Source organism: Peromyscus californicus, unplaced genomic scaffold, assembly GCF_007827085.1.
Source record: "Peromyscus californicus insignis strain IS unplaced genomic scaffold, ASM782708v3 Scaffold_1__1_contigs__length_55948999, whole genome shotgun sequence".
NCBI classification, from domain to species: Eukaryota; Metazoa; Chordata; class Mammalia; order Rodentia; family Cricetidae; genus Peromyscus; species Peromyscus californicus.
Window position 1 is genome coordinate 11,717,126 of NW_026294492.1, and position 13,573 is coordinate 11,730,698.

Sequence of the window (13,573 nt, forward strand, 5' to 3'; positions counted from 1 at the left end):
TCACTGGATTTGACTGATAGCGAGGGAAGTAAGGAGAGTCCAGAGGGGTGAGTATGGCCAGCTGTCATAACATACTTCTAGAAATTTCATAAAACATATGACAATGGCCTTCGGCAGTCTTGAAATAGTAAAGTGAATGCTTGACAGACATAAAAGCCACAGATTTTTAAAAGGCATCTTACATCTGGATGTGTCCAAATAGTCTGCATCACTATGGGCATCATGTAAAACAAACTAAAGCAAACGAAAAAGCCCAAAGCTGAGACTGTATATGTACTGAGGTGGGCTCAGCCTTGGCAGGGAGTGGGGGGTTGCTTTCATGGGATGATCTCATGCTGTTAGAAACGGGACAGCCACTGAAATAGGTCAACATTGATTGAATCCCCAGTTCACTGACGTTTGGTGAGCCTTTGCACCCTGACCTTACATTTGCTTCCATCTCAGCACAGTTCAGCTTCCGTTGTGGGTAGCGCTGTGAGGTCATGTCTTTCAGGTGAATTCTATGCTATTGGATGGTACACACCAAGTTCCTTCAAAATTCAATTGAAACGTCTATTCTTTTTCCCAAGAATTGAGTGAAGATGGTGGGGTCTGAAGATGCTAAGCCCACAACCTTCATTTTCAAGGCTCGTCTTCTACAATGTAGGCCGACAGGTGTCTACCGTAATGAATCTGCAAAATGTCAAAACAACGTCCCTACAGGAGCAGTACCTACTTCTTGTGGAGCACAGAGAAGACAATATTCAATGCAAAGTGGTGTTGCTCAGAGAAGACAACCACAGCTGTCCCCAGGCTACTTCATTCTACAAGTGGAGGCCATGATAATGTCTATGTCCCCTTCACATGCATTATGCATGTGTTAAACCGTAAGTTACACATCATTAATATTTGAGGCCAGATTGAGGGAAGAGCTAATGTTCTACTTTTTGTTATTGTACTAAGATGCCTAAGATACATGGAGCAAAAGCAACTTGGTGGGAGAGCACAGGGGTGGTGGTTTCAATGAGACAGCCCCCATGTTGTTGGGCACTTGAATAGTTGATTCTTAGCCATGGCACTGTTTGGAGAAGTTTAGGAGGTGTGGCCTTGGTGGAGGAAGTGTGTCACTCGGGGTAACCTTTGGGGTTTCAGAAGCCACACGCTATTCCCTGTTTGCTTTCTATTTTCTGCTGGCAGCTCCTGGCTGTTCCTGCTGTGATGGTGATGGACTCATTCTCTGGAACAGTAAGCCCCAAATAAACCCTTTCTAAACTACCTGTTCATGGTGTTTTAACACAGCAATAGAAACCCTAACTAAGGCAGGAAGGAAAGGGTTTATTTGGCTTATACATTCAGGTCCCAATCCATCATTAGGGGAAATGAGGGCAGGAGTTCAAGGGAGGAACCAATGAAGAACATTGCCTACTGACTCACTCCCTAGCTTCCTTATAAAGCCAGGAGTGCCTGCTCAGGAAATTGTACCAGCCACATTGGGCTGGGCTCTCATACATCAATTATCAATCAAGAAAACCCATCACAGATATGCCCACAGACCAATGCCATCAAGACAATTACCCAACTGAGATTCATCTTTCAGGTGATGTTATGCTCCGTCAAGTTGACAGTTGATGCTAAATATGACAGCTACACTTTCAAAGTGAGGGATGGGCAGAGCAAAGGGGAGGTCACTGGGGTTTCTGACTCTGGAATCTAGGTAGAAGCTGCTCGAGTTCTCAGAGAAGAGCCTGGGGCTTGCTCGAAGTATTTGGGATCCGTCAAATCCCACACAAAGGGATCTCTGGAAGACTCCAGAAAAGACCAAACACATTACAAGGTGAATTCATTAGGAAAAAAACCCAGTAAGTCTCCCTGAATTATGTGATTCTATTCTTTCTGTCTTTCTTGTCTTTGAGCTATTAGCAAGTTGTGAATGGCTAATAAGAATGTGAGTGATTGGGTCATGGTGATGAAGTATCTGGTAGAAACAACTTTAACAGATTAAAATTTTCTTTTGCTTAACTGTTTCAGAGAGATCTGAGCTGTGTGTGGCTAGGAAGGGGCAATGGGTGGGCAGGAGCAGCCCAGTCTGTGTCTGCAAGAGTGTGTGGTAGGATCTGTCACAGCTCCACAAACAAGGAGGCAGCACTGGGGATAGTCTTCAAGTTCTGCCCTTAGTGACTTCCTTTTGCCAGCCAGACCCACCTTCTCAAGGTGCCATACACATCACAGTAGCAGTATTAGCTGGGAGCCAAGTGTCCAAAGCCTGGTTCAATAAAGGATGTTTCAGACTCAAGCAAAAACCAAATAAGTTTTGTCCAGTGGGGAGGATAATTTACTTCTTCCTATCTGTCCTTGGAAATCTCAGTTTTCGTCAGTCTTTAAATTCATTTTAACATGTTGATCTTCGAGGAATACATTCATTTTTATATGAAGTACATATTTCTTTGTGTTGCTTTGAATTTCTTTGAACTGGTTGTAACATCTTGCTAGTCTTTCTGGTTAGCTTTTTGAATCACGCTAGGTGACAATTGTTAGGAGAATTATGGCTTTACCTTTCTGTGTTGTGAACATTTGTGTGTGCAGGAGCATGGACTCAAGTGCATTCCACAGGTCCATGTTGGTTTTCTTCCTCTATGACTCTCTAATTTTGCTGAGACAACAGTTTTTCACGGAATTTGGGGCTTAACAGATTAGCCAGGTGGGCTGGCCATTGAGCAGCAGACATATTGACACACCCAGCCTTTTACACGGGCTCGGAGGATCTGAACTCAGGTCCTTACACTTGCACAACGAACACGATACTCACTGAGACATCTCCCTAGTCTTCGGATTTTTACCTTTTAAATTTATTGTTTTATTTAATTTGCACATGGATTCAATGGTATAATTACATTTGTTCTTAACCTCAAAAAGGCTCCCTAGTCCCTGAGTTCATATTGGCTAACCTAGAAACTTACCTAGTGAGTGACCCACCACTCATTTCCAGAGAAATGTCTTAAGTAAGATGATCATTTCCTCTGCTGTTCTGTCATGGAAAAATATGCATGCAAGGGTAAGCCTGAGGAATGACTCTCTTGTAATGCTTTTGACTTTAAAAATGCCATTTGCTCATTTTATCAGTGCACTCTCTTGCCATTTACCTTCTTTTTAAAAAGGTGTGTGTGTGTGTGTGTGTGTGTGTGTGTGTGTGTGTGTGTGTGTGTGTGCGTGCACACATGGAGGTAAAAGGTCAATACTGATCTTTCTCAATTGCACTCCAACTTCATTTTTGGAACAGGCTCTTTGTCCCTCTGAACCTGAATTCAGCTCACTGGTTTGCTAGACTGTCCGGCCAATGAGCTCTAGAAATCCTCCTGTCTCTGCTCTTGCAATGCTGGGGTGACAGGCACACACACGGCTGAGACAGGAGGCTTTCAACCCATCATTCTCAAGTGTAGAACAGACTGAGTTTCCCATCTGAGTCCCTCGATCTCTGAACACCTCTCCTAATTACATGCAACCTGTTATGTGCAGCTGCTGTCAATAACCTTGGTGTCATCACCACGATCAGGTCACAAGTGTGTGTCCTTCAGAGTTAAACAGGTCAGATTTGTGTTTCCTGAATGCAGGAGAGACAGAGCATGCAAATAAATGGCTAAAAGGAAAGGCAGAAGAACTGAAGCCACTAAATTGGAATCTTTCCACTTTAGCCAAGGGAGAAAGCAGCATTGTAATTGGACCATGCATGTAGCATGGCTATGAGGGACCGGGCACTAAACATTCAGTGTGTTGGGAAACAAATCTTAACACCATCAGTGTCCTTTTCCCTGCAGGCTATTCAGCGTTGATGCCAACAGTGGGTACCAGTACTGAAGTACTCACCTAATTCATAGGCATTTTCCCTTTATTTAAAACATGTACTTATTGCAAGAACACCATCAAATCATAAAAAGAAAATACCACCAGCAATCCTTCCACCTAGAGATGAACACAGGTAATAGTTACCGATTATCATCTCTATTTAGGACATGGCTACCCTTTGCCTGGTATTGTGTTCAACACTAAGACTAAGACCAAAACCCAGCATGCTTCATCTGTATCCTCACGGAAGGATGCCATGGGTACCATTATGTAACTTTTCCCCTTTGTGCTTTTACTGCAGAAACCCTATCTCCTTTACTTGCAGAAGGTGACAAAGAGATTCCTGACATTTCCTCCTGAATTCTGAATTCACATCATACACATGTCTTTCTCAGAATTTCTAAAATGTGCCTCTTTCCCCTGCTGCTTCGTATTTTTCTCTTATATGGTACTTCATATTTTCCCCCTCTGTTTTTAGCCCATGACTCAGCTGTCATCGCTAGTATTTGTCAACAAGTAGAGTGACCACCCACAGTCATCCTCTGCCCACATATGTGCTGCTTGGGTCCTTTCTTCCTATGTACTCATGGTGGATGTGACCTCAGAAGCACTCATTTTATGTTCTGTGCATCTGATAGCTTTCCCTTTGCCATCTGCTGCATGGTCCTCAAGGAGTGTGTGTTCTTAGTGTGCACTATTCCCTTCTGTTCTTTTCTAGTGCACGTAAGTTTTTCTCTATGGAGTCTATCCATTCCAGAATGAAAGGAGTCCAACATCGCCACCTTCCTTACACACTTAGAGTTGACACGCGTGGATGAAGAAATGACAGAGGGTACCACCTCAGATATCAGCACCGACAGGGTGGATAGCAATCTAGTCAACCTTCAGATTGGTTCAGACACTGAACTATCCTTTTAGTTTGAGGATAGATAATGGGGCAAAGTCAACTGTCTTTCTTCTGTAGACAATCTTTGCATCATGGAAATGGGTCTGACAAGATTTTTCTCTATTGATTTTTCATTTTTAGAGTATCAGTCTACCTGAATAGTCTTTTTTTTTAGCCTTATTCCATATATTAATTAGAAGCTGGGAAGACCTTCTATTCACAAGTTAAGTCTTTTCAATAACCATAACAGATGCATTCATGTATGTATGGGTGTGTGTGTGCAAGTGTGAATTTGTGTGTGAGGACACAGGACACAAGTTGACATTGAGATGTCTTTTTCTCAATCTCTTCTTTGCTTAGTTTTTATTTCTTTGTTTACTCTGAGACAAGGTTTCTCACTGAACATCAAGTTCACCATGTCAGCTGACTGGCTTGTTAGAGATCCCCCATGATTCTCCCATCTGTCTTCCCCAAAGTTACAGGACTATGCCTCTGTGCTGGCTTTTCTAGGGATGCTGAGATCTGAACTCATGTCCTCATTTTTGTGCAATAAACCAAATACCTGTAAAATCACCCTCCTGCCACCACAGATGCTTCCTCTCTTGAGCCCAGAGGTGCCTGATAACTTTTCTAGCTTCTTTCATGTTATACTTTGTAGCCAAGCCATGGAGACAGCTGCTGTCTTCATCTTGCAGGTCAACAATAGAAGTCTAGGAAGTTAATAAACCATTTGCCCAAGGGATACAGAACTTGTAAGATACATAGCCTAGATCTGAACCAATATGCTCTATCATCAAATCCCTGGCCATTTTCCTAGTCTCTTAACATATTTCAGGTGAATTACAATGTTGAATTATCTTGGGACATCCCACTACAAATGAATGAGGTTAGAGTTCATGCAAAGATTCTACTCATTCCTGTAATGTTGTGTTGCAGGCAATGAATGGGACAGCTTAGAGATTAAAGTTCTTTTTTCCCTTCATCCTTTCCTCCCCCAACCTCCTTTCCTTCCTTCTCATCCCCCCTACTCCCTTTTGTACTACAACCTCTCAGGTTTCGGTGAGTTTACGGTCCAACATAGTCCACTTTCTGCATGTAGAAAGTTCACAGCTCATTCCCAAGCCAAACAAAGATGCAACAAAGAAAGAGAATTATAGACCAATCTCCCTCATGAACATTGATGCAAAAATACTCAATAAAATATTGGCAAACAGACTCCAGGAACACATCAAAACAATTATCCACCATGATCAAGTAGGTTTCATCCCAGAGATGCAAGGTTGGTTCAACATATGAAAGTCTGTCAATGTAATACACCATATAAAATGTAAACATGAATAAACAATTTCTTTCTAAAAATAAACAAAACAAAATTAAACAACAAACCATATTATATTTTGTTGGCTCTACTTTAGATCACTTCCTTTTCCTCCCCCAAAGTGTTCCTTTGTATCTATCCACAACCTTGATTATTTACAGATTTGTAGAGAGATCTGCTTCCCTCCACACCCCCTCATTCTTACACGGATGTATCTACATGCTTCATTACCTTTCCAGCACTGGCTATATATGCACACAGACATACCTGTAGACGTATTCTTATGTAATATATTCATCAGATTTCAACCACAGCCCATCACTACATGATAGGTGCCCATTACTTGTCCTGCTGGCACAGTCTGGGGTCTGTGTGCACAGTAATTTGTAGTGACAGTTCACAAAGAGTTCCTTCAGTGAACCTGTCATTTATCCTTGCCATCAGATTTCAGACCTGAGAGCTGAAATATAGGGCAAGGGCTGTCAGAAATTGGAATATACCACCCTCAACTAGACCTTATAGAGAAACAAAGGCATGTATTTAATCCTAGTGGCCAGCAGGGACCTAATAAGGGTTTTAGGTGGTATCATGGAGAAATATAGACTTTGTCACTGGGAGGTTTAGAGCCACCACAGCTTGTGATATTCAGAAAAAGGGCTGCCAATGTCCCAGAGAAAGAATCAGGTTTCCAAATCACATTATTATGGCACAATTCCTGTATAAAGTTTATTCATTTAAAAAATTAAGTTCAATGCTTTTAGGGTTAGTAGTTAGCATCCCCTATCGGGACCTATTTTCAAACCATTTGGTCACCCCCAAGAGCCATATACTATCAGTAACTACAGCTCACTCTGCAGTGACCCCCAGCAGCCCTATAGCCAGCAATGAGTTCCAGTCTCTGTGACTTATCTTCCTGCAAATCAGATTTTAATGGGATTACAGAGTATGTGGATTTCACGTACTTCTTCCACTATCTTTTGTCTGATCCATATTGCCAAGTGAGATCTCTCATAACTATGTATGGCACATTTTATGTCTAAACTCACATCTGTTTTTACGTTGGACTAAACAATAAATTTGATCACTCTTAAAAATGGTAATACATTAGTATAGCTTGTTTAAATTCTTGCTAATTTTGATTGTTACTAAAAATGTTGCTTTAAGAATCCATAAAATTTTTATATGTAATTTTGTCTATTTTGGAGTACGTATCTAGGAGGAAAGTCACTCTATCATACGATTACTTTATATTTAATATGCTAAACCAATTAATGCCTTTTCAAAATAGTTATAATAATTACATTACATTCTCATCAGCAATGAGGTCCGCATTGTTCACATTGCAAAATTTTTGACTCTTACAAATGTAACTTATTACATAAACACTTTCCCTCTGACAATAGATGGATTTTATACAAGTCTACTGTCAATACATGACCAGGAAACAAGCAGAAGCAGCCGTTAATTTTTGAGAATGTAATTGTAAGGAAGTATGTACACTCATAGACAAAGGTACCACAGAACTGCCAGGATTACAGGGTCCCAGAGTATCCCCCAATAAACTACATGTTCTTTCCAAAACACACAGCTAAATTATTTTATGGGCCATTTGTGTTTTTAAATGGTCTTACCCAAAGCAGAAGGATGCTGCTTCTCTCTCTCTCTCTCTCTCTCTCTCTCTCTCTCTCTCTCTCTCTCCCTCTCCCTCTCTCTCGACAGGGTTTCTCTGTGTAGCCCTAGCTGTCCTGGAACTCACTCTGTAGACCAGGCTGGCCTTAAACTCAAATATCTGCCTGCCTCTTCCTCCGGAAGGCTGGGATTAAAGGTGTGCTCTGCACTGCCCTACCCTCTCCCCCAGTTCATAAGGCTTTTTCTACCTCAGTACATAAGGACTCTCTCCAGGCAAACAAATACACAGGAAACGGTACCTTTGCTAATAACTTTTAGAAGAACACCCATCCCTGTGGAAGGAAATGGAGGCTCATGTCCACAGCAGCTGAAAGGCAACAGCTCATTGGGTGAGAGAAACGGACTCTGAGACTTAAAGGAAGAAGCCAAATCATAGATACAATTTCCTACACTTAATAAGAATCTCTAGTTGGTTTGGTGATAAAAGACGAAAAATAAAAGGTCATCAGCAGTTTTCCATTAGTAGTAAATCCATGCAGCATGTTGCTCTGTATTATTACAGTATCAATAATCTTCTACTTAATAGTCAACAATGAAATCTCAATGAAAATTCAAACCCTGAATCAAGAACACTCTTTAAAATGTGTCCATAAATAGAGTCAGAATAAATAAAAACCTAATCTTAGCTTCAGACGGTTTTAGAAAATGGAGAATGCTCAAGGACTTGCTACAACAGCTATCAACGTAATCTTAAAGGTATTAGACCTAAAATGATGGGGATTTTGGCATCGGGCTGTGGAATGTAAACAAAAGGAAAAGAATAAAGTATCAGGGAACCAGCCCCCAGGTACTTAAGGAGGTTGGACATGACAGAGCTCAATTCAGAGACTCAGGAAAAGCCTGGACAATTCAGCGAACAGTTGGAGACTGCAGAACTAGTGGCTTTGTCCTTCTCTGAACCCCCAGAGCACCAGCAGGCCTGTGCACGAAGAAAGCTATTTTTAAGCTTCATCCCTGGAAATGGAAGAAAGAGCCAGCCAACTTACTAGGAACTTACTCATCAAGAGGGCATAGAATACAGCTTTCAGATCTTGGTAGGATTCTTGAATTTCCGAGTATTTCATGTATTTATTTATTTTGACTTTTCTTCCTTCCTTCCTTCCTTCCTTCCTTCCTTCCTTCCTTCCTTCCTTCCTCTTTTCTATTTCCTTTTCCCTTTCCCTTTCTGTATTATCTCTCCCTCTCCCTCCCTCGCTCTTTTCTCTCCCCACCCTCTCTCCCTCTTCCTTTTTTTCCTATAGCTATCCATGCCCCCCCCCCCCACACACTTTCATTATCTTATTTATTCTCTCAATCAACACCAGGCAAGTCCCTACAAAGAAGAATTACAATGGGCTGATCTTCAGTGAGGAACCAAAAAAATACTGGGCTCCTGAGAGGAAGGAGCCTTGATGGAGGAAAACGCTGCAGCTCACTGTGGCCACTTTCACATGAGGCCTGGATCTGACCCCCAAGGCTAGAGCTGGGCTTTCTACCCATGTGACCCGAGGCAGCAGGTAGTGAGTGCTGTCTGGCTGGGGAGGAGGCAGGGAAGCAGATCCATCCACCGCCTCTGCACTGAGCTAATGTCATTCTGACGGCATTCTAATGAGGACAGACAGATGGCGGCTGGCAGTGTATTCTCCTAGATAGTTCACTGATGTCTGATATCCATGCTGCATCACTCCTGGACCAAAATCAATTTCCTTTCTGTTTACGTCAAAACTCATGTTCTCTTCTCAGTGTCTGAAAATCACTGGAGCTGCATTTCCATACTGAGATCTCATTTTGTTTAGACAAGTGAAACTGCATAGAAATCACTCTGTTCAGGTGACATACGGTTTTGAACACATCCTAGGGAAGCAAAATTCCATAGATCCAAGAGATCTCAGCCTCAAGCATAAGAGGGACAAAATGGAGGTCCCAATCATCACAATTCTCACTAGGATAAAACAGTATTTAATAAATATTAACCTGAAAAAAGTAGAACTTATAGGTGGTTTTAAATTGTTAATTTTATCTCAAAAACTGTTAGCAAAATGGAAAAAAAAACTCCAGCTGAGTCTTGACAGCAATAATAGAAATAATATTAAGTAGAATTAAAGAAGAACCAAACACACTTAAATCCTGTGAAACTGTGATATAAAAATCTACTGAGTAATCCTATAGGATAATCAATCACTTATTACATGTGACAGGAGACAGGGAAGACATGGAGCTGGTACCTATATTTGCCCTTGGATATTGGCAGAGGAAAAGATGTCTGTCTAGTGTAGCCTAAATCAGTGACTGTTACCATATTCTTTTTGTTGTTGTTGTTGGTTTCTTTTTTTTTTTTTCTCGAGATGGGGTTTCTCTGTGTAGCTTTGCATCTTTCCTGGAACTCCCTTTGGAGACCAGGCTGGCCTTGAACTCACAGAGATCTGCCTGCCTCTGCCTCCTGATTGCTGGGATTAAAGGCATGTGCTACCATTCTTGAACAAAATGTGTGTCCAAGTGATGCTGTGGGGAAACAGTCAAACTCAGAGTTCACTTGGGAATGAGAGACATCACCCAGTGGCAGCAAGGTCCCCCTGTGGTGGGTCTGTCTCGAGGCAGAAGCAATGCAGCCTTGAGGTGAAGTTTTCACTCTGGGGCTCACATCCCTAGGTGAGAATGTGCTGGTGAGGCTCACATAAAACTGTAGAGCAAGCCAGAGGATGATGAAGCAGGTTCTCAAGGAAACCTCTTCGGGCTCAGGAATGGGGCCACCCTCCAACCTCCGCCCGAGAAGAATCTTGAAAAAGGTAGCAGCCTCCCTCCAAGGCCAGGCCCGTGATCGAGCTCAGAGACAGAGTCGCTGATACGGCAGAGGCAGAGCAGCAAATAGAGACCTTTGGGCTGCCAATCATGCTGGTAAAAAGTGGTATTCAATGAGATTGAGATTGGGGGCGGGCGGGGGGGGGGGTGGACTGGTGCTTAGGAGCCACGTAGAACTTGATGTCCAGCAGCTGCATGAGGTGAACAGTTTAAATGCGCAAGTCTGACTGATGTGCTCAGGTTGTTTGCTCATGGCCTCTGTATTTGGAAGCTGACTGGGAGAATTTGTCCTGAGATGGGGGAAGGGGATATTTCTAGAGAGATGAGGGTGTTAGATTGCCGGTTCTTTCAGTTGCCTTATTTCTCATTATGGCAAGGGGTTAGAGTCTGATCCAAACAAGTGTGCAGAGGGAGGGACGGGTCCCTTGAGATATCAGGGACTGGTGCCAGTGATTCTCCTAAGTGAGAAATTCTAGGCCCGTATCTCTTTGGTGGGCTATAGTGACAAAGTTTTATCTACTAGTAAGGAATAAACAGAATATCAGAAACAGCCATCTTCAGCTGTTGCTGTTTCAGTGTTAAGTATTTCTCCATTTTATCACAATTTGCCTTTTCATCATTAAAAATAACACACATATATGTATACACACGGATATGTGTGTGCGTGTGAGTATGTGTGTGTGTGTTCATACTAATTCTCCCTCATGTTTCCTAAGGATTCTGGCATAGCCTGAGAGATATTTCTCTGTTCCGTAAACATCTTCTCACTAGGCAGCCATTCGTGAAGGACACATTGATGAGGTCACCTATCATTAGACAACTGGTGAATTCATAGTACGTGAAAACCACCAACACCTCACCTGCCAATAAAAGACCCTTCTACGTATTGCATACCAGGGGACCTGGGTTTAGATGTTTCAGGAACATAAGGCTCTAATCCATGAGCAGTTTATGAAGTCTGGGCACCAAAGCTAGGTCTAATGTCAGCACTGTTTAAAGCTACTGTGATGAAGTTTATTCTTTAATTGAGGTCAAAGAGAAGATATGCATTCATGCAGAAGGAAGGTCCTGCAGAATTTTTTAACTTTCCTTCTCCTTCTAGCATCTTATTTGTGTATTATTTACTCTGTAACTAGGAGTTGTATTTTGTTTCTTAACATTACTGTTTAGAAACAGCAATTTAAATTATTGTTTAGCTGAGAGGCCTCTGAAGATTATAAAATAAACTAAGAATTAACAAGGGAGGAAAAAAAAACCATTAAGTTAAAGCTGAGAAAAAAAGCTGTAAGTGGGCATTCTATGCTAATAAACTGATGTTGCCAGGCAGCAAACATCTGTACCATTTTCTCAGGCCAAGCCTTGGACCAACATCAGGATGATTAGCCAATGTCTTCAAAGTCTTCCTAAGAGGGAAGCAAGTTAGTGACTCATACAGTCAAGGACCAACAGGTGGAACCCAGAAGAGCCAGTAGCATAGGTGAAGTCACATAGTGCTGTGATGAAGAATTCTCCTTTGCTCAAAGATGCTGGAGTTCTTGTTCTATTAAGTCTTTGGCTAATTGACTATAACCCAACCAAATTACAGAGGCCAATGCAAAAATATCCTCCAAAAATAGTCTTCACACTATCAGTAAAATTGCCACTAGAGGAAAAAGGTTATTATTTTCAGGTGATATGACTTTCAATAGAAAATATTAAATGATCTTGAAAATCATAACTCATAGAAGAGCTGAGAAAGTTATAAATCCACCTTGAATTTTGTATTTGTACCTTTTAAGCATTCTAGTTAAAAACCGTAATTTATGTGCTGTTGCTATTATTGACTGCTGTCATCTGCTAAGTTAATGCTGAAATTCATGTTAGAATTGATTTTGTATTCTTCAGGGTAGGAGAAAACTCAGATATGTAAGATAGCTCTCGTGAATGCTAAACATTGTTCTACCCGATAGCAAAGTGTATTTCTCTAGTAACTAATACACTCTATTGATTTAGTAATAAAAACAGCTAAGAAAGAGAATAATGAGCTTAGAATCAGAACCAAATATTTATGGAAACATGATGCATCACAGGGCTGGCAATGTTGATTATTTTTTTTAAATGATGGAATATTCAATGAATGGAGGTTGGGGACTTAGTCATCAAACAAACAAAAGAAAATTGAAATTGTATTCCTGCATTTTTGATGCAGTGTGCTCACTTGATCCTCAACAAATGAACAAATCAATTCCAGGGAGAACAAAGACTTCATTATGAAAGGGGAAACTGAAAATTTACAAAAGGGTCTAAAAGAATAGATTTATAAAAGGAAAGTGTGTGTGTTGAAAGGGACAGTCCTATATAGCCCAAAATTGACTAAGTAAAATAAAGATTAGTTTACTTTATTTCCAGAAGAAAACCAAACAGATTAATTACAACTTGAAGAAGATATCTGCACACATTTAATTGGAAAATAATAATACTGCAAGTACAGTTGAGAAATCCATTAACAAGGGTATGACAAAAATCGTATGGATATGATGAACACGAGGCATGAATAGTCTTGCCAAGTGATACATTAATAAAATATGGAAAGATGTTCAATGTTGATCAGAGAAATACAAATTAAAGCTGCAATGGTAAGCTGTTTTCTTCCAGTTACATTGGTTGAATTTTAAGGGTGATAACTGTCAAAGGAGTCTAATGAATGCGCAATCATACACATGCCCCAAAGAAGACAAGGCTGTGTATGCTAGGGGCAGGAATTACCTACATCACGACTTTTCTCTTTTCTTCCCTCCCCCTTCATTACTTCCTTTCCTCCTTCCTTCCTGAGGCCCCAGAACTGGAGCTGACCCGAGTGTCTCCTTTTTAAGGACTGGCTTTCATGGTATCATAAGGCTCACACAAACCTCCCAAGGAGAGAAGCAACTAACAGTCCTACCCAGCCATAACACCTATTAACCACAGCAATGACCAGCATGGCAAAATAACCCTAAGGCTCCAATAGTGGCAGACATACCTTGGTGGGAACCAAGAGCTCTCTAGTTGGACTTCAGAGATTTCTCTGAATCATTTCCATCCTTAGAATTAGCATTCTAACTCAA